The sequence below is a fragment of the Bufo bufo genome, chromosome 4 (assembly GCF_905171765.1).
Source record: "Bufo bufo chromosome 4, aBufBuf1.1, whole genome shotgun sequence".
In the NCBI taxonomy this organism is placed as follows: Eukaryota; Metazoa; Chordata; class Amphibia; order Anura; family Bufonidae; genus Bufo; species Bufo bufo.
Window position 1 is genome coordinate 82,400,970 of NC_053392.1, and position 21,112 is coordinate 82,422,081.

The window sequence follows — 21,112 nt, forward strand, 5'->3', positions numbered from 1 at the left end:
AGGGTCTCTCAGCTACAGCATATTTTCTGAGAGCAAGAGGACTACAGTTCTCTGCCCATAATGAACTGGTTCTCCAACTCTTGAATTTTGTATTGACCAGCAATTGTTTCCTCTTCGACGGCCGGATATACCACCAGCTCAGGGGCACCGCGATGGGCTGTTCTTGTGCACCATCTTACGCAAATCTGCTCCTGGGCTGGTGGGAGGAGACCATGGTATTCGGCGATGCACCTAATTGGTACACGGAGTACATTGTCCTCTGGGCCCACTACATAGATGACATTTTTCATACTGTGGAGCGGGCCGGAGGACGAGTTCAAGAGGCTGGTGGAGGAACTTAATGTTAACACCATTAATCTCAGGTTCACGTCAGTGATTGTACGTAACAATCTGCCCTTTCTGGACATCTGTATTTCCAGAGACATCAAAGGGGGTCTGCAAACCACTATCTTTCGTAAGGAGACATCGACAAACTCACTCTTTCGATGGGACAGCTGTCATCCTGTCCCATTGAAGCGTGGGATTCCTGTTGGCCAATACTTGAGACTCAGGCATAACTGCTCGGAACCACGAGAGTTCAAACGTCAGGCAAATGAGCTAAGACAGCGCTTTCATGCAGGAGGTTATCCTGACAACACGCTGAAAAAAGCTTATCAGAGGGCTCAACAGGTGACACGCCCAACACTCCTACATCCCACGGGGGGTCCCAAAACCGAGCCACAAAAGAAGTTAAGAATTATCGGCACATTTAATTCAGCGGCAAGGAAAATTAAAGAGATCCTAGCACGCAATTGGGATACTCTCCTGATGGATCCGGATCTGGCAGATGTTGTCAGCCCTTACCCATCAGTGACCTTTAGAAGAGGGACTAAACTTAGAGATCAATTTGTGCACAGCCACTACAAGCCTCCCAAAAGGAGGACGTGGCTTGATAAACCGATAAACGGATGTTTCAAATGTGGCCGTTGTAGCTTTTGCAAGTACGTTACCCAAAGTAAATCAGTGACACTCGACTTTACGGGTTCTGCCCACCTTATACAGGATTTCATTAACTGTCGCACTGTAGGAGTGGTTTACCTCCTTACCTGCGAGTGTGGTATCAGGTACGTGAGTAAGACCCGTAGGGAGCTGCGGGTACGTATAGACGAGCACATGGGCGATATCCGCAATAACAGGGATACCCCGGTAGCGAGACATGTCCACTCGGCCCATGATGGGCGGGTGTCAGTAGTCACGTTTGTAGGGTTAGAAGTGATTAGGAAGCCATCATGTGGAGGGGACTGGGACAAGAGGATTCTCCAGCGGGAGTGCTGGTGGATATTCAGGCTGAAAACCACCAGCCCCCATGGATTGAATGACCAGCTACAATTTGGCTGCTTTTTGTGACCCAGTATAGTTTCCTGGCATATATCACTACTCAGTTGTTACATGGGATAGGCTGCCTATATAGGTGGACCAGGGGTCAATCCGGCACCTCTCAGGTCCCCGTATATTTCACCCCTTCCATCTGCAGTTGGTCACTTGATGGCGTCTTCATAGGCACTTCCATTTGACTGTCCGACTTCTGTCTCCTTGCCTAACTTAGCACTAACAAGGGTTAACCCTTGTAGCCTTATTCTGCGGTCATTTTTGGTTGTTTTTTTTTTTGGTTTTTGGTTTCTGCACCTATCTGTCACTAGCAGGTGTCACTCTAGTACAGGGGTACTCAACTAGTTTTATTAAAGGTCCACATACCAGGGTCTGCAGTCAGGTGAAGGTCCGAGCTGAACGCCAACAGTAAAGATGCCATGCGATCATGTGATACATGCGTTATAGTGGAGCGCCCCGGGTAAATCCCAGAATTAGTAATGGCCACATAAGTGCTCCAGTAAGAATAATGTCCCCATTAGTGCCCCCAGTAAGAGTATTGCCCCCCTTCTCTGCTTTTGCAAAAAAAAAATAATAATTAGCATTCACCTGGCTGTGGTGAACATTCGCTGCTGACTGCAAGCTCAGGACCGGTGCTCTAACGTGATGACGTCTTGTAGGTCCTGTCCTGAGCTTCTAGTCAGCAGGGAGTGTTCTCCACAGCGTGAGCAAATGGAGGTGGAGGTACCGTAGGCGTAATATATATATTTTTTTACTAGCACAAGTAGCGGTGGAGGTAAAGGCTGTACTAATGGGCGTTCCATGATGGAAGCGCTCATTAGTAAGGATACTTTCACACTTGCAGCAGGACGGATCCGACAGGCTGCTCACCCCGTCAGATCCATCTTGCCACTACTTCGCTGTGCCGCTGCTCTGTGCCCATCGACTATAATGGGGATGGGGGCAGAGTTACGGCGCAGCACGGTGAGAGGCCGCCAGACTAAAAGTACTACATGTCCGACTTTTTCGTCTGGCGGCCCCCTCAATATAATAAACATTGGTGGCGCAGTGCGCCCCCCCCCTCAAAATAATAAACATTGGTGGCGCAGTGCACCCCCCCATCACAATAAACATTGGTGGCGCAGTGCGCCCCCCCCCCTCAATATAATAAACATTGGTGGCGCAGTGCGCCCCCCCATCACCCCAGTATAATAAACATTGGTGGCGCAGTGTGCCCCCCCATCACCCCAGTATAATAAACATTGGTGGCGCAGTGTGCCCCCCCATCACACCAGTATAATAAACATTGGTGGCGCAGTGCGCCCCCCCCATCACCCCAGTATAATAAACATTGGTGGCGCAGTGCGCCCCCCCTCAATATAATAAACATTGGTGGCGCAGTGTGCCCCCCAATATAATAAACATTGGTGGCGCAGTGCGCCCCCCTCAAAATAATAAACATTAGTGGCGCAGTGTGCCCCCCCATCACCCCAGTATAATAAACATTGGTGGCGCAGTGCGCCCCCCCTCAATATAATAAACATTGGCGGCGCAGTGTGCCCCCCAATATAATAAACATTGGTGGCGCAGTGTGCCCCCAATATAATAAACATTGGTGGCGCAGTGTGCCCCCAATATAATAAACATTGGTGGCGCAGTGCGCCCCCCCATCACCCCAGTATAATAAACATTGGTGGCGCAGTGCGCCCCCCCCCAATATAATAAACATTGGTGGTGCAGTGGGCAGTGCCAATGAGGGTTAAAAAATAATTTACTCACCTCCTCCAGTTGATCGCGTAACTTCCGGTCTCCAGTTCTTACTTCTTTCTTCAGGACCTGTGGTGACATCACTGAGCTCATCACATGATCCATCACCATGGTAATGGGCCATGTGATGAGCTCAGTGACGTCACCACAGGTCCTGAAGAAAGAAGTAAGAACTGGAGCCCGGCAGTTACGCGATGAACTGGAGGAGGTGAGTTAATTTTCTTTTATCATTTTTAACCCTCATTGGCACTTCCCACTGAGCCACCAATGTTTATTATAATGGGGAAGGGGGGGGGGGGCGCACTGCGCCACCAATGTTTATTATAATGGGGAAGGGGGGGGGCGCACTGCGCCACCAATGTTTATTATAATGGGGAAGGGGGGGGCGCACTGCGCCACCAATGTTTATTATAATGGGGAATGGGGGGGGGGGGGCGCACTGCGCCACCAATGTTTCTTATACTAGGGGGGGGGGGGCGCACTGTGCCACCAACGTTTCTTATACAAATACAGGAGGCGGGTGCCGGAATCAAATAGCCGGCACCCGACCTTTGTGACAAGGAGCTGCGATCAGCTACAATTAACCCCTCAGGTACTGCACCTGAAGGGTTAACTCAACTGCAGCTGATCGCAGCTCCCTGTCACAGAGGTCGGGTGCCGGCTATTTGATTCCGGCACCCGCCTCCTGTATTTGTAATACAGGTCAGTTTTCTTCATTGGTGGCGCAGTGGCCACAGCCCCTCCCCTCCTCCTCCTGCCACTTCTTATTGGCAGCGGCGGGGACAGCAGCAGCACAGGGGGAGGGAGAGACTCCTCCTGCGCTGCTGAGAACTATCAGCTCCTGTGCTCCGCCGCTGTATTGAGCAGAGCTGCCAGAGTGTGCAGGAGGAGGAGCGCTACATGTGGAGGAAGCCCTGTCTCACTGCGCTGTGGGACAGGTGGAAGTGCGCCGGTAAGCTCCTCCTCCTGCACGGCACAGTGTGCAGGAGAGGAGCAGCGCTCTGAAGGATGGCCGGGGTTCGGACAACTGGCGGCCGCGGTCCGTATTTGGACCGCGGTCCGCCAGTTGAGTACCCCTGCTCTAGTATATGATCACACAGTCTAAGTGCTTAATACTATTACCCATCAAATAGTTACTATACCCTATCTAGGTTTAATGGGGTTGCCTGCCTTTAAATGCCCCCTCTGAGGTCCTACGCTGGTGGTGATGTTTATTTTCGTTCCCAGCACTAGCGGGAATGTAGTAGTAGGAGTTGCTTTGACTTTTTCAGCGACTCCTCCCATGCCCGCTACCTCTAATGTACAGCCGACGCCGCGCTCCACCCTGGATAAAGCCTCCAGGCCACGGCGCTTACGAGCGTACCATGACGTCACTGAAGCCGCGCGGCGAATGGGCTATCAATACAGCAAGTGCGCATGTGCAAGGAGGGATGCGGCCCGCCGCGTCAGATGACACACACGCGATTATGTGGCGGCGGCCGCGCCCCTCACGCAGGCGCACTGCCAATCCGCTCCGTCCATTTAAACTAAGCGGTGCGCATAGTAGCGGCGTCAGACGCCGATAGATAGGCGGCACACCAGACTGTCCTGCCGCTTCCCATGGTAGAGGCCATACGCGCTCCATGAGACACACAGTAAGCAAACCCACTCATTATATGTCATGCCTGTTAATGTTGCAGCGAGGTCCAGTATCTGAATTGATTCCTTTTGTTGTTCTCCTACCTGCAGGTAACTGGGTTGATTTGGACCACACCGGTCCATCTAAGTCTGCACAACCTTTACGGTTTTTCCTACTCTCCCTCCATCTGAGATAATCATCCAGCTGTGTTAGGAGCGGGGATGCTTCCTCTACTTATGAACCCTGTCCCCTGATGAGTTAGGGGGTCTTTTTGAAGTGGAGGTACCCCTTTTCCCTTTAAAGTTTGATATATTCCAAAAACGAAACACGTAGGGCCTTTGAATATATCTACCATCACTAGTTCCTCACACCCTGGTAGCTCTTACCCCCAATAGGGCCAATTCCCCTGTCCCCACAGGGCTATCTAGGGTTCAAAAATTAGGGTCAGGTTCCCGACGGGGCCACCCCTTGTGGGGAAAGGACCCCGTGTTAGGAGGTTACCTTAGGGCCAATTAATAGGCCAAGTAGGGCATTAACAGGGACAGACTTTCCCTGTAGCCCTTTGGCACCAAGGTACAACCGATTAGAGGACATATTCAAGCACAAGAATCTCCTCCACCTCCTATGTATTGGACTACAAGGTCCTGAAATCTACTACCGGTAAGATCTACCCTTTTTTCTCGCCTATTGGCATATTAATAGATCTATGGCACACTGCCGTAGACTCAATACAGTGTCTGTTTGTTGGTCAGTTCCACCTCCGCCCCCTTTTTTAGTGTGGTACTGGACGTGACCTGCAGGTGACTTATTTATGTAGGTCCCTCATCGATGTTTGTTTAGTTTGTCTGGTAGGGGCTTTTTCCTCCCTATCTTGGAATCTTAATTGTCCTAATAAACTCTAGGTTTTAATACGTTACTGCCCCTTATTTTTCACACACCCAGCAATAGAACAGAGGATTTTGAGAGATTTAGGCCCATGTCAACCAGGCACAGCAGGGGTTCATTCACGGCAAAAGGGGCTTCATGTCACCCAGCAATAGAACAGAGGATTTTGAGAGATTTAGGCCCCTGTTACCCAGACACAGCAGGGGTTCATTCATGGCAAAAGGGTTCCATGTCACCCAGCAATAAAACAGATGCTTTTGAGATATTTAAGCCCCTGTCACCCAGGCACAGCAGGGGTTCATTCATGGCAAAAGGGGGTTCATGTCACCCAGCAATAGAACAGACGATTTTGAGAGATTTAGGCCCCTGTCACCCAGGCTCAGCAGGGGTTCATTCACGGCAAAAGGGGGTTCATGTCACCCAGCAATAGAACAGATGATTTTGAGATATTTAGGCTACTGTCACCCAGGCACAGCAGGGGTTCATTCACGGCAAAAGGGGGTTCATGTCACCCAGCAATAGAAAAGACGAGTTTGATAGATTTAGGTCCATGTCAACCAGGCACAGCAGGGGTTTATTCACGGCAAAAGGGGGTTCATGTCACCCAGCAATAGAACAGACGATTTTGAGAGATTTAGGCCCCTGTCAACCAGGCAAAGCAGGGGTTCATTCACGGCAAAAGGGGGTTCATGTCACCCAGCAATAGAACAGACGATTTTGATAGATTTAGGCCCATGTCAACCAGGCACAGCAGGGGTTCATTCATGGCAAAAGGGGGTTCATGTCACCCAGCAATAGAACAGACGATTTTGAGAGATTTAGGCCCCTGTCAACCAGGCACAGCAGTGGTTCATTCATAGCAAAAGGGGGTTCATGTCACCCAGCAATAGAACAGACGATTTTGAGAGATTTAGGCCTCTGCCACCCAGGCACAGCAGGGGTTCATTCACGGCAAAAGGGGGTTCATGTCACCCAGCAATTGAACAGACAATTTCGAGAGATTTAGGCCCCTGTCAACCAGGCACAGCAGTGGTTTACTCACGGAAAAGGGGGTTCATGTCACCCAGCAATAAAACAGACGAGTTTGATAGATTTAGGCCCCTGTCACCCAGTCACAGCAGGGGTTCATTCACGGCAAAAGGGGGTTCATGTCACCCAGCAATAGAACAGAGGATTTTGAGAGATTTAGGCCCCTTTCACCCAGGCACTGCAGGGGTTCATTCACAGCAAAAGGGGGTTCATGTCACCCAGCAATAGAACAGACGATTTTGAGAGATTTAGGCCCATGTCAACCAGGCACATCAGGGGTTCATTCACAGCAAAAGGGGGTTCATGTCACCCAGCAATAGAATAGAGAATTTTGAGAGATTTAGGCCCCTGTCATTTTGATAGATTTTGGCCCATGTCAACCAGGCACTGCAAGGGTTCATTCACTGCAAAAGGGGGTTCATGTCAACCAGCAATACAACAGACAATTTTGAGAGATTTAGGCCCCTGTCACCCAGGCACAGCAGGGGTTTGTATGGTAAAATGTCACCCGACAATTGAAAATAAGATTTTTTTCAATTTAGGGCACTAAAATTGGCATTAAAATGGCTCTAAAATAGTCTTTGAAAAGGCTAGAAGGATGTAAAAGGCAGTTAAATGTGCTTAAGAGCATGGCAACTGCTCTGCAAACAAATGTGGATAGGGAAATATCTTAAAATGAAATAAAATAGATAAGAATTACAAATAATTAACCTGCAACTCAGAGGCCTATTGTTTACGCGCTGTATGACAGATATACCTTTAATCACAGAATTAGACTTGTATCTGCACTGTAGCGTGTGTGTTAAGTTTTTCAGGATGACACTATCAGCACCTTGAATCTAATATACCATTTTTGGGATAGATTTAAAGTAGGCCTGATATAGCAGAAACTACTAATTTTGAGAATGGCAAATTTGGGAATAGTTTTTCAACCCAGAACAAAAACTGTGCTTTTACGGTCACTACAAATAATTTGACCAGCTAAAACAGTACTGATTTGGAGGAATATAAATGTCAGGTCTATTTTTTACGCGCTGTGTGACAGATATACCTTTAACCACTTGCCATCTGGGCCATTTGCCCCCTTCCTGACCAGGCCAAATTTTGCAAAACTGACATATCTCACTTTATGTGGTAATAACTTTGGAACGCCTTTATTTATCCAAGTCATTCAGAGATTGTTTTCTCGTGACACATTGTACTTCATGATAGTCATAAATTTGAGTCAAAATATTTCACCTTTATTTATGAAAAAATCCCAAATATACCCAAAAATTTGAAAAATTTGCAATTTATTAAATTTCAATTTCTCTGCTTTTAAAACAGAAAGTGATACCTCATAAAATATTTATTATTTAACATTCCCCATATGTCTACTTTATGTTGGCATCATTTTTTAAATGTCATTTTATTTTTTTAGGACGTTAGAAGGCTTAGAAGTTTAGAAGCAATTCTTCAAATTTTTAAGAAAATTGCCGAAACCCACTTTTTAAGGACCAGTTCAGGTATGAAGTCACTTTGTGGGGCCTACATAGTGGATACCCCCATAAATGACCCCATTATAGAAACTACACCCCTCAAGGTATTCAAAACCGATTTTACAAACTTTGTTAACCCTTTAGGCGTTCCACAAGAATTAAAGGAAAATGGAGATCAAATTTTTAAATTTCACTTTTTTGGCAGATTTTCCATTTTAATCAATTTTTTTCTTTAACACATCGATGGTTAACAGCCAAACAGAACTCAATATTTCTTACCCAGATTCTGCGGTTTACAGAAACACCCCACATGTGGTCATAGACTGCTGTATGGGCACACGGCAGGGCGCAGAAGAAAAGGAACTCCACATGGTTTTTAGATGCCATGTCCCATTTGAAGCCCCCTGATGCACCCTTACAGTAGAAACTCCCAAGAAGTGACCCCATTTTGGAAACTAGGGGATAAGGTGCCAGTTTTATTAGTACTATTTTTGGGTACATATGATTTTTTGATCATTCATTATAACACTTTATGGGGCAAGGTGACCAAAAAATTGGTTGTTTTAGCACAGTTTCTATTTATTTATTTTTACAGCGTTCACCTGAGGGGTTCAGTCAAGTGACATTTTTATAGAGCAGATTGTTACAGACGTGGCGATACCTAATATGTATACTTTTTCTCATTTATTAAAGTTTTACACAATAATAGCATTTTTGAAACAAAAAAATTATGTTTTAATGTGTCCATGTTCTGAGAGCTATAGTTTTTTTATTTTTTGAGAGATTTTCTTATGTAGGGGCTCATTTTTTGCGGGATGAGGTGACGGTTTTATTGGTACTATTTTGTGGGACATACGCATTTTTGATCACTTGGTGTTGCACCTTTTGTGATGCAAGGTGACAAAAATTGCTTGTTTTGACACAGTTTTTTTTTTTTTTTTTTTTTACGGTGTTCACCCGAGGGGTTAGGTCATGTGATATTTTTATAGAGCTGGTTTTTACGGACGCGGCAATACCTAATATGTATACTTTTTTTTATTTGTTTCACTTTAACACAATAATAGCATTTTTGAAACCAAAAAAATGATGTTTTAGTGTCTCCATGTTCTAAGAGCTATAGTTTTTTTATTTTTTGAGAGATTTTCTTATGTAGGGGCTCATTTTTTGCGGGATGAGGTGACGGTTTTATTGGTACTATTTTGTGGGACATACGCGTTTTTGATCACTTGGTGTTGCACCTTTTGTGATGCAAGGTGACAAAAATTGCTTGTTTTGACAGTTGTTTTTTTTTACGGTGTTCACCCGAGAGGTTAGGTCATGTGATATTTTTATAGAGCTGGTTTTTACGGACGCGGCAATACCTAATATGTATACTTTTTTTTATTTGTTTCACTTTAACACAATAATAGCATTTTTGAAACCAAAAAAATGATGTTTTAGTGTCTCCATGTTCTAAGAGCTATAGTTTTTTTTATTTTTTGAGAGATTTTCTTATGTAGGGGCTCATTTTTTGCGGGATGAGGTGATGGTTTTATTGGTACTATTTTGTGGGACATACGCGTTTTTGATCACTTGGTGTTGCACCTTTTGTGATGCAAGGTGACAAAAATTGCTTGTTTTGACAGTTGTTTTTTTTTTACGGTGTTCACCCAAGAGGTTAGGTCATGTGATATTTTTATAGAGCTGGTTTTTACGGACGCGGCAATACCAAATATGTCTATTTTATTTTATTTTTTCTATTTTTTTTTTTTTTTTTTTTATTCCTTACTTGGGAACTTTTTTTTTTTTACATGTGAAACTTTATTTTATTTTATTTTTTCAACCCTTTATTTTTTTTATTTTTTTTTACACTTTTCGTCCCCCAGAAGGTCATACAAGACCTCTGGGGGACATTTGCTTCACTTTTTCTTTTTTTTTTCACTGTTGATTTCTCCTGTAACTGGGGCTGACATAGTAGCCCCAGTTACAGGACAAATGCACCCCTAGAGAGGCTTTACAGCAGCAATCCAGCGCTGTACAGCCTCACAGCAGGGCTGATCGAGGTCTCTGAGAGACCTCACACAGCCCCTGCACACTCCGGTCACGGCGGTGAGCGCTGTGTCTGCAGCGATCGTGAAGGCAGGGACACCTGGGAACTGTCCCTGCCTTGTCTTAGGGTTGCCCTGCTGTCACTGACAGCGGGCAACCAGATCAGCAGCTGCACGATTAGCGTGCAGCTGCTATTTCTGACAGGACGTTTTAAAACGTGCTGTCAGAAATAGACGTCCACCCATAGGACGTTTATAGTCTATGGGCGGACGTGAAGCGGTTAATCACAGAATTAGACTTGTATCTGCACTGTAGAGTGTGTGTTAAGTTTTTCAGAATGACACTATCAGCACCTTGAATCTAATATACCCTTTTTGGGATAGATTTAAAGTAGGCCTGATATAGCAGAAACTACTAATTTTTAGAATGGCAAATTTGGGAATAGTTTTTCAACCCAGAACAAAAACTATGCTTTTACGGTCACTACAAATAATTTGACCAGCTAAAACAGTACTGATTTGGAGGAATATAAATGTCAGGCCTATTTTTTACACGCTGTGTGACAGATATACCTTTAATCACAGAATTAGACTTGTATCTGCACTGTAGCGTGTGTGTTAAGTTTTTCAGAATGACACTATCAGCACCTTGAATCTAATATACCCTTTTTGGGATAGATTTAAAGTAGGCCTGATATAGCAGAAACTACTAATTTTTAGAATGGCAAATTTGGGAATAGTTTTTCAACCCAGAACAAAAACTGTGCTTTTACGGTCACTACAAATAATTTGACCAGCTAAAACAGTACTGATTTGGAGGAATATAAATGTCAGGCCTATTTTTTACACGCTGTGTGACAGATATACCTTTAATCACAGAATTAGACTTGTATCTGCACTGTAGCGTGTGTGTTAAGTTTTTCAGAATGACACTATCAGCACCTTGAATCTAATATACCCTTTTTGGGATAGATTTAAAGTAAGCCTGATATAGCAGAAACTACTAATTTTGAGAATGGCAAATTTGGGAATAGTTTTTCAACCCAGAACAAAAACTGTGCTTCTACGGTCACTACAAATAATTTGACCAGCTAAAACAGTACTGATTTGGAGGAATATAAATGTCAGGCCTATTTTTTACGCGCTGTGTGACAGATATACCTTTAATCACAGAATTAGACTTGTATCTTCACTGTAGCGTGTGTGTTAAGTTTTTCAGAATGACACTATCAGCACCTTGAATCTAATATACCCTTTTTGGGATAGATTTAAAGTAGGCCTGATATAGCAGAAACTACTAATTTTGAGAATGTCAAATTTGGGAATTGTTTTTCAACCCAGAACAAAAACTGTGCTTTTACCGGTCACTAAATATAACTTGACCAGCTAAATCTGTACTGATTTGGAGGAATAGAAATGTCAGGCCAATTTTTTTAGGCGCTGGGTGACAGGCTCAACTTGCCCCTGATGTAGTATATGGCCAAAAAATAACCACACTATTGATGGTTAAATGCACTTGGGTGACACAGGCTCAGCCTGCACCTAATGTAGTATATGGCCAAAAAATAACCACACTATTGATGGTTAAATGCACTTGATGAAAGCTTGACCCTGATGTAGGATATAGCAAAAAATAACCACACTATTGATGGTTAAATGCACTTGGGTGACACAGGCTCAGCCTGCACCTGATGTAGTATATGGCCAAAAAATAACCACACTATTGATGGTTAAATGCACTTGATGAAAGCTTGACCCTAATGTAGTATATGGCCAAAAAATAATCAGACTGTTGATGGTTAAATGCACTTGGGTGAAACAGGCTCAGCCTGCAGCTGATGTAGTATATGGCCAAAAAATAACCAGACTGTTGATGGTTAAATGCACTTCGGTGACACAGGCTCAGCCTGCAGCTGATGTAGGATATAGCACAAAATAACCACACTATCGATGGTTAAATACACTTGGTGATAGCTCGTGCTGGCGCACCACAAGTCACAAAATGGCCGCCGATCACCCCAGAAAAAAAGTGATCTAAAAACGCTCTGGGCAGCCTCAAAAAAGTGAGCAAGTCAATAATAGCACTTCAATGATCCACAGCTGCAGATCGATCACTGAATTAAGTCTTTTGGAGGAGTTAATCTGCCTAATCTCGCCCTAACGTCGCAGCAGCAACCTCTCCCTACGCTTATATCAGCAGAGTGACATGCAGCGCTACGTGACCAGAGCTTATATAGAGGCTGGGTCACATGCTGCACTGGACAATCACAGCCATGCCAATAGTAGGCAAGGCTGTGATGGCCTCTTGGGGCAAGTAGTATGACGCTTGTTGATTGGCTGCTTTGCAGCCTTTCAAAAAGCGCCAAGAAAGCGCCGACCACCGAACCCGAACCCGGACGGTAAGAAGTGAAATGAGCCATTTAAAGCTGAGCTTTTCTCGAATGTCTCTAAAAGATTGCCGACTTGAAGATATTTTTCAGAATTCCTAAATTTACAAAAATCAAGAATTATTTGTATTAAAACTCGTCAAAAGTCTTGGGAAACCAGGCCAAGAGGAGGTTAATTAGTGCAACCGATCTCACCTGGTATGTTCATAATAGCATTGATATTCAAGGTTTTTAGGTTCAAATCCCTCCAGAGTCAAATCTGATAAGAATTATGAAGATAAATCTATACAAACAGTGCTTGTTAAAAATTGGTGCATTTCTAAATTAGCATTAGTTAAAGAACGGGAGAAAGCAAAGCATAGGTACCTATGGGGAACGGCAAGTTTGTAAGTGCCTATCCTGTTTAATTATTGACTAAGAACACCTGTTCTTTCATATTCTTCCAACATATCTTGATTGATCCGTTTTGAAGGGATTACAATCCCTTCCATTTCAATGGACCGATTTTGGTCAAGAACGTTGACTGCCACAAGAACAAAAGTGTGCCTACTGGCTCTGTGGCGCAATGGATAGCGCATTGGACTTCTAGAATAAGCTGTAGTGATTCAAAGGTTGTGGGTTCGAGTCCCACCAGAGTCGGCTTTTGTATCACACGTCTAATTAGAACTTTGTCGATAAGATCCGATTATCGTAAATTGAGACAAACGAAAAACTCTAGACAGCAGCCGTGGGCACGAGTGTTCAGCTAAAACTTACCTGGTCCTTTCTTTTTCTGAGTAAAGTATGAGGACAGCTCCCTTTGGTTCATTTTTAAGATGACTGTTATTGCATAGTACTGAAAATGCTGTATTCATCTAGATCTATCTTGTAACTAAGAAGTGAAATGAGCCATTTAAAGCTGAGCTTTTCTCGAATGTCTCTAAAAGATTGCCCACTTGAAGATATTTTTCAGAATTCCTAAATTTACAAAAATCAAGAATTATTTGTATTAAAACTCGGCAAAAGTCTTGGGAAACCAGGCCAAGAGGAGGTTAATTAGTGCAACCGATCTCACCTGGTATGTTCATAATAGCATTGATATTCAAGGTTTTTAGGTTCAAATCCCTCCAGAGTCAAATCTGATAAGAATTATGAAGATAAATCTATACAAACAGTGCTTATTAAAAATTGGTGCATTTCTAAATTAGCATTAGTTAAAGAACGGGAGAAAGCAAAGCATAGGTACCTATGTGGAACGGCAAGTTTGTAAGTGCCTATCCTGTTTAATTATTGACTAAGAACACCTGTTCTTTCATATTCTTCCAACATATCTTGATTGATCCGTTTTGAAGGGATTACAATCCCTTCCATTCCAATGGACCGATTTTGGTCAAGAACGTTGACTGCCACAAGAACAAAAGTGTGCCTACTGGCTCTGTGGCGCAATGGATAGCGCATTGGACTTCTAGAATAAGCTGTAGTGATTCAAAGGTTGTGGGTTCGAGTCCCACCAGAGTCAGCTTTTGTATCACACGTCTAATTAGAACTTTGTCGATAAGATCCGATTATCGTAAATTGAGACAAACGAAAAACTCTAGACAGCAGCCGTGGGCACGAGTGTTCAGCTAAAACTTACCTGGTCCTTTCTTTTTCTGAGTAAAGTATGAGGACAGCTCCCTTTGGTTCATTTTTAAGATGACTGTTATTGCATAGTACTGAAAATGCTGGATTCATCTAGATCTATCTTGTAACTAAGAAGTGAAATAAACCATTTAAAGCTGAGCTTTTCTCGAATGTCTCTAAAAGATTGCCCACTTGAAGATATTTTTCAGAATTCCTAAATTTACAAAAATCAAGAATTATTTGTATTAAAACTCGGCAAAAGTCTTGGGAAACCAGGCCAAGAGGAGGTTAATTAGTGCAACCGATCTCACATGGTATGTTCATAATAGCATTGATATTCAAGGTTTTTAGGTTCAAATCCCTCCAGAGTCAAATCTGATAAGAATTATGAAGATGAATCTATACAAACAGTGCTTGTTAAAAATTGGTGCATTTCTAAATTAGCATTAGTTAAAGAACGGGAAAAAGCAAAGCATAAGTACCTATGGGGAACAGCAAGTTTGTAAGTGCCTATCCTGTTTAATTATTGACTAAGAACACCTGTTCTTTCATATTCTTCCAACATATCTTGATTGATCCGTTTTGAAGGGATTACAATCCCTTCCATTCCAATGGACCGATTTTGGTCAAGAACGTTGACTGCCACAAGAACAAAAGTGTGCCTACTGGCTCTGTGGCGCAATGGATAGCGCATTGGACTTCTAGAATAAGCTGTAGTGATTCAAAGGTTGTGGGTTCGAGTCCCACCAGAGTCAGCTTTTGTATCACACGTCTAATTAGAACTTTGTCGATAGCATCCGATTATCGTAAATTGAGACAAACGAAAAACTCTAGACAGCAGCCGTGGGCACGAGTGTTCAGCTAAAACTTACCTGGTCCTTTCTTTTTCTGAGTAAAGTATGAGGACAGCTCTCTTTGGTTCATTTTTAAGATGACTGTTATTGCATAGTACTGAAAATGCTGGATTCATCTAGATCTATCTTGTAACTAAGAAGTGAAATAAACCATTTAAAGCTGAGCTTTTCTCGAATGTCTCTAAAAGATTGCCCACTTGAAGATATTTTTCAGAATTCCTAAATTTACAAAAATCAAGAATTATTTGTATTAAAACTCGTCAAAAGTCTTGGGAAACCAGGCCAAGAGGAGGTTAATTAGTGCAACCGATCTCACCTGGTATGTTCATAATAGCATTGATATTCAAGGTTTTTAGGTTCAAATCCCTCCAGAGTCAAATCTGATAAGAATTATGAAGATGAATCTATACAAACAGTGCTTGTTAAAAATTGGTGCATTTCTAAATTAGCATTAGTTAAAGAACGGGAAAAAGCAAAGCATAAGTACCTATGGGGAACGGCAAGTTTGTAAGTGCCTATCCTGTTTAATTATTGACTAAGAACACCTGTTTTTTTTCATATTCTTCCAACATATCTTGATTGATCCGTTTTGAAGGGATTACAATCCCTTCCAATCCAATGGACCGATTTTGGTCAAGAACGTTGACTGCCACAAGAACAAAAGTGTGCTTACTGGCTCTTTGGCGCAATGGATAGCGCATTGGACTTCTAGAATAAGCTGTAGTGATTCAAAGGTTGTGGGTTCGAGTCCCACCAGAGTCGGCTTTTGTATCACACGTCTAATTAGAACTTTGTCGATAAGATCCGATTATCGTAAATTGAGACAAACGAAAAACTCTAGACAGCAGCCGTGGGCACGAGTGTTCAGCTAAAACTTACCTGGTCCTTTCTTTTTCTGAGTAAAGTATGAGGACAGCTCCCTTTGGTTCATTTTTAAGATGACTGTTATTGCATAGTACTGAAAATGCTGGATTCATCTAGATCTATCTTGTAACTAAGAAGTGAAATAAACCATTTAAAGCTGAGCTTTTCTCGAATGTCTCTAAAAGATTGCCCACTTGAAGATATTTTTCAGAATTCCTAAATTTACAAAAATCAAGAATTATTTGTATTAAAACTCGTCAAAAGTCTTGGGAAACCAGGCCAAGAGGAGGTTAATTAGTGCAACCGATCTCACCTGGTATGTTCATAATAGCATTGATATTCAAGGTTTTTAGGTTCAAATCCCTCCAGAGTCAAATCTGATAAGAATTATGAAGATGAATCTATACAAACAGTGCTTGTTAAAAATTGGTGCATTTCTAAATTAGCATTAGTTAAAGAACGGGAAAAAGCAAAGCATAAGTACCTATGGGGAACGGCAAGTTTGTAAGTGCCTATCCTGTTTAATTATTGACTAAGAACACCTGTTCTTTCATATTCTTCCAACATATCTTGATTGATCCGTTTTGAAGGGATTACAATCCCTTCCAATCCAATGGACCGATTTTGGTCAAGAACGTTGACTGCCACAAGAACAAAAGTGTGCTTACTGGCTCTTTGGCGCAATGGATAGCGCATTGGACTTCTAGAATAAGCTGTAGTGATTCAAAGGTTGTGGGTTCGAGTCCCACCAGAGTCGGCTTTTGTATCACACGTCTAATTAGAACTTTGTCGATAAGATCCGATTATCGTAAATTGAGACAAACGAAAAACTCTAGACAGCAGCCGTGGGCACGAGTGTTCAGCTAAAACTTACCTGGTCCTTTCTTTTTCTGAGTAAAGTATGAGGACAGCTCCCTTTGGTTCATTTTTAAGATGACTGTTATTGCATAGTACTGAAAATGCTGGATTCATCTAGATCTATCTTGTAACTAAGAAGTGAAATAAACCATTTAAAGCTGAGCTTTTCTCGAATGTCTCTAAAAGATTGCCCACTTGAAGATATTTTTCAGAATTCCTAAATTTACAAAAATCAAGAATTATTTGTATTAAAACTCGTCAAAAGTCTTGGGAAACCAGGCCAAGAGGAGGTTAATTAGTGCAACCGATCTCACCTGGTATGTTCATAATAGCATTGATATTCAAGGTTTTTAGGTTCAAATCCCTCCAGAGTCAAATCTGATAAGAATTATGAAGATGAATCTATACAAACAGTGCTTGTTAAAAATTGGTGCATTTCTAAATTAGCATTAGTTAAAGAACGGGAAAAAGCAAAGCATAAGTACCTATGGGGAACGGCAAGTTTGTAAGTGCCTATCCTGTTTAATTATTGACTAAGAACACCTGTTCTTTCATATTCTTCCAACATATCTTGATTGATCCGTTTTGAAGGGATTACAATCCCTTCCAATCCAATGGACCGATTTTGGTCAAGAACGTTGACTGCCACAAGAACAAAAGTGTGCTTACTGGCTCTTTGGCGCAATGGATAGCGCATTGGACTTCTAGAATAAGCTGTAGTGATTCAAAGGTTGTGGGTTCGAGTCCCACCAGAGTCGGCTTTTGTATCACACGTCTAATTAGAACTTTGTCGATAAGATCCGATTATCGTAAATTGAGACAAACGAAAAACTCTAGACAGCAGCCGTGGGCACGAGTGTTCAGCTAAAACTTACCTGGTCCTTTCTTTTTCTGAGTAAAGTATGAGGACAGCTCCCTTTGGTTCATTTTTAAGATGACTGTTATTGCATAGTACTGAAAATGCTGGATTCATCTAGATCTATCTTGTAACTAAGAAGTGAAATAAACCATTTAAAGCTGAGCTTTTCTCGAATGTCTCTAAAAGATTGCCCACTTGAAGATATTTTTCAGAATTCCTAAATTTACAAAAATCAAGAATTATTTGTATTAAAACTCGTCAAAAGTCTTGGGAAACCAGGCCAAGAGGAGGTTAATTAGTGCAACCGATCTCACCTGGTATGTTCATAATAGCATTGATATTCAAGGTTTTTAGGTTCAAATCCCTCCAGAGTCAAATCTGATAAGAATTATGAAGATGAATCTATACAAACAGTGCTTGTTAAAAATTGGTGCATTTCTAAATTAGCATTAGTTAAAGAACGGGAAAAAGCAAAGCATAAGTACCTATGGGGAACGGCAAGTTTGTAAGTGCCTATCCTGTTTAATTATTGACTAAGAACACCTGTTCTTTCATATTCTTCCAACATATCTTGATTGATCCGTTTTGAAGGGATTACAATCCCTTCCATTTCAATGGACCGGTTTTTGGTCAAGAACATTGACTGCCACAAGAACAAAAGTGTGCCTACTGGCTCTGTGGCGCAATGGATAGCGCATTGGACTTCTAGAATAAGCTGTAGTGATTCAAAGGTTGTGGGTTCGAGTCCCACCAGAGTCAGCTTTTGTATCACACGTCTAATTAGAACTTTGTCGATAGCATCCGATTATCGTAAATTGAGACAAACGAAAAACTCTAGACAGCAGCCGTGGGCACGAGTGTTCAGCTAAAACTTACCTGGTCCTTTCTTTTTCTGAGTAAAGTATGAGGACAGCTCCCTTTGGTTCATTTTTAAGATGACTGTTATTGCATAGTACTGAAAATGCTGGATTCATCTAGATCTATCTTGTAACTAAGAAGTGAAATAAACCATTTAAAGCTGAGCTTTTCTCGAATGTCTCTAAAAGATTGCCCACTTGAAGATATTTTTCAGAATTCCTAAATTTACAAAAATCAAGAATTATTTGTATTAAAACTCGTCAAAAGTCTTGGGAAACCAGGCCAAGAGGAGGTTAATTAGTGCAACCGATCTCACCTGGTATGTTCATAATAGCATTGATATTCAAGGTTTTTAGGTTCAAATCCCTCCAGAGTCAAATCTGATAAGAATTATGAAGATGAATCTATACAAACAGTGCTTGTTAAAAATTGGTGCATTTCTAAATTAGCATTAGTTAAAGAACGGGAAAAAGCAAAGCATAAGTACCTATGGGGAACGGCAAGTTTGTAAGTGCCTATCCTGTTTAATTATTGACTAAGAACACCTGTTTTTTTTCATATTCTTCCAACATATCTTGATTGATCCGTTTTGAAGGGATTACAATCCCTTCCAATCCAATGGACCGATTTTGGTCAAATACGTTGACTGCCACAAGAACAAAAGTGTGCTTACTGGCTCTGTGGCGCAATGGATAGCGCATTGGACTTCTAGAATAAGCTGTAGTGATTCAAAGGTTGTGGGTTCGAGTCCCACCAGAGTCAGCTTTTGTATCACACGTCTAATTAGAACTTTGTCGATAAGATCCGATTATCGTAAATTGAGACAAACGAAAAACTCTAGACAGCAGCCGTGGGCACGAGTGTTCAGCTAAAACTTACCTGGTCCTTTCTTTTTCTGAGTAAAGTATGAGGACAGCTCCCTTTGGTTCATTTTTAAGATGACTGTTATTGCATAGTACTGAAAATGCTGGATTCATCTAGATCTATCTTGTAACTAAGAAGTGAAATAAACCATTTAAAGCTGAGCTTTTCTCGAATGTCTCTAAAAGATTGCCCACTTGAAGATATTTTTCAGAATTCCTAAATTTACAAAAATCAAGAATTATTTGTATTAAAACTCGTCAAAAGTCTTGGGAAACCAGGCCAAGAGGAGGTTAATTAGTGCAACCGATCTCACCTGGTATGTTCATAATAGCATTGATATTCAAGGTTTTTAGGTTCAAATCCCTCCAGAGTCAAATCTGATAAGAATTATGAAGATGAATCTATACAAACAGTGCTTGTTAAAAATTGGTGCATTTCTAAATTAGCATTAGTTAAAGAACGGGAAAAAGCAAAGCATAAGTACCTATGGGGAACGGCAAGTTTGTAAGTGCCTATCCTGTTTAATTATTGACTAAGAACACCTGTTCTTTCATATTCTTCCAACATATCTTGATTGATCCGTTTTGAAGGGATTACAATCCCTTCCATTCCAATGGACCGATTTTGGTCAAGAACGTTGACTGCCACAAGAACAAAAGTGTGCCTACTGGCTCTGTGGCGCAATGGATAGCGCATTGGACTTCTAGAATAAGCTGTAGTGATTCAAAGGTTGTGGGTTCGAGTCCCACCAGAGTCGGCTTTTGTATCACACGTCTAATTAGAACTTTGTCGATAAGATCCGATTATCGTAAATTGAGACAAACGAAAAACTCTAGACAGCAGCCGTGGGCACGAGTGTTCAGCTAAAACTTACCTGGTCCTTTCTTTTTCTGAGTAAAGTATGAGGACAGCTCCCTTTGGTTCATTTTTAAGATGACTGTTATTGCATAGTACTGAAAATGCTGGATTCATCTAGATCTATCTTGTAACTAAGAAGTGAAATAAACCATTTAAAGCTGAGCTTTTCTCGAATGTCTCTAAAAGATTGCCCACTTGAAGATATTTTTCAGAATTCCTAAATTTACAAAAATCAAGAATTATTTGTATTAAAACTCGTCAAAAGTCTTGGGAAACCAGGCCAAGAGGAGGTTAATTAGTGCAACCGATCTCACCTGGTATGTTCATAATAGCATTGATATTCAAGGTTTTTAGGTTCAAATCCCTCCAGAGTCAAATCTGATAAGAATTATGAAGATGAATCTATACAAACAGTGCTTGTTAAAAATTGGTGCATTTCTAAATTAGCATTAGTTAAAGAACGGGAAAAAGCAAAGCATAAGTACCTATGGGGAACGGCAAGTTTGTAAGTGCCTATCCTGTTTAATTATTGACTAAGAACACCTGTTCTTTCATATTCTTCCAACATATCTTGATTGATCCGTTTTGAAGGGATTACAATCCCTTCCATTTCAATGGACCGATTTTGGTCAAGAACGTTGACTGCCACAAGAACAAAAGTGTGCCTACTGGCTCTGTGGCGCAATGGATAGCGCATTGGACTTCTAGAATAAGCTGTAGTGATTCAAAGGTTGTGGGTTCGAGTCCCACCAGAGTCAGCTTTTGTATCACACGTCTAATTAGAACTTTGTCGATAGATCCGATTATCGTAAATTGAGACAAACGAAAAACTCTAGACAGCAGCCGTGGGCACGAGTGTTCAGCTAAAACTTACCTGGTCCTTTCTTTTTCTGAGTAAAGTATGAGGACAGCTCCCTTTGGTTCATTTTTAAGATGACTGTTATTGCATAGTACTGA

General features: G+C 41.9%; 10 non-coding genes across 10 annotated transcripts; all 10 read left to right on the forward strand.

Annotated features, from left to right (window-relative positions):
- The first annotated feature begins 13,089 nt into the window (after window positions 1-13,089).
- TRNAR-UCU lies at window positions 13,090-13,177 on the forward strand. The gene is given in 2 exon segments: window positions 13,090-13,126; window positions 13,142-13,177. It is a non-coding gene; the product is annotated as a tRNA-Arg (tRNA).
- A 771-nt stretch (window positions 13,178-13,948) lies between these two features.
- Window positions 13,949-14,036, forward strand: TRNAR-UCU. Its single transcript is given in 2 exon segments — window positions 13,949-13,985; window positions 14,001-14,036. It is a non-coding gene; the product is annotated as a tRNA-Arg (tRNA).
- Window positions 14,037-14,807: 771 nt separating this feature from the next.
- Window positions 14,808-14,895, forward strand: TRNAR-UCU. Its single transcript is given in 2 exon segments — window positions 14,808-14,844; window positions 14,860-14,895. It is a non-coding gene; the product is annotated as a tRNA-Arg (tRNA).
- Window positions 14,896-15,668: 773 nt separating this feature from the next.
- On the forward strand, window positions 15,669-15,756 carry TRNAR-UCU. Its single transcript is given in 2 exon segments — window positions 15,669-15,705; window positions 15,721-15,756. It is a non-coding gene; the product is annotated as a tRNA-Arg (tRNA).
- A 771-nt stretch (window positions 15,757-16,527) lies between these two features.
- On the forward strand, window positions 16,528-16,615 carry TRNAR-UCU. The gene is given in 2 exon segments: window positions 16,528-16,564; window positions 16,580-16,615. It is a non-coding gene; the product is annotated as a tRNA-Arg (tRNA).
- Window positions 16,616-17,386: 771 nt separating this feature from the next.
- TRNAR-UCU lies at window positions 17,387-17,474 on the forward strand. Its single transcript is given in 2 exon segments — window positions 17,387-17,423; window positions 17,439-17,474. It is a non-coding gene; the product is annotated as a tRNA-Arg (tRNA).
- Window positions 17,475-18,246: 772 nt separating this feature from the next.
- Window positions 18,247-18,334, forward strand: TRNAR-UCU. Its single transcript is given in 2 exon segments — window positions 18,247-18,283; window positions 18,299-18,334. It is a non-coding gene; the product is annotated as a tRNA-Arg (tRNA).
- Window positions 18,335-19,107: 773 nt separating this feature from the next.
- On the forward strand, window positions 19,108-19,195 carry TRNAR-UCU. Its single transcript is given in 2 exon segments — window positions 19,108-19,144; window positions 19,160-19,195. It is a non-coding gene; the product is annotated as a tRNA-Arg (tRNA).
- A 771-nt stretch (window positions 19,196-19,966) lies between these two features.
- On the forward strand, window positions 19,967-20,054 carry TRNAR-UCU. The gene is given in 2 exon segments: window positions 19,967-20,003; window positions 20,019-20,054. It is a non-coding gene; the product is annotated as a tRNA-Arg (tRNA).
- A 771-nt stretch (window positions 20,055-20,825) lies between these two features.
- TRNAR-UCU lies at window positions 20,826-20,913 on the forward strand. Its single transcript is given in 2 exon segments — window positions 20,826-20,862; window positions 20,878-20,913. It is a non-coding gene; the product is annotated as a tRNA-Arg (tRNA).
- The last annotated feature ends 199 nt before the right edge of the window (window positions 20,914-21,112 follow it).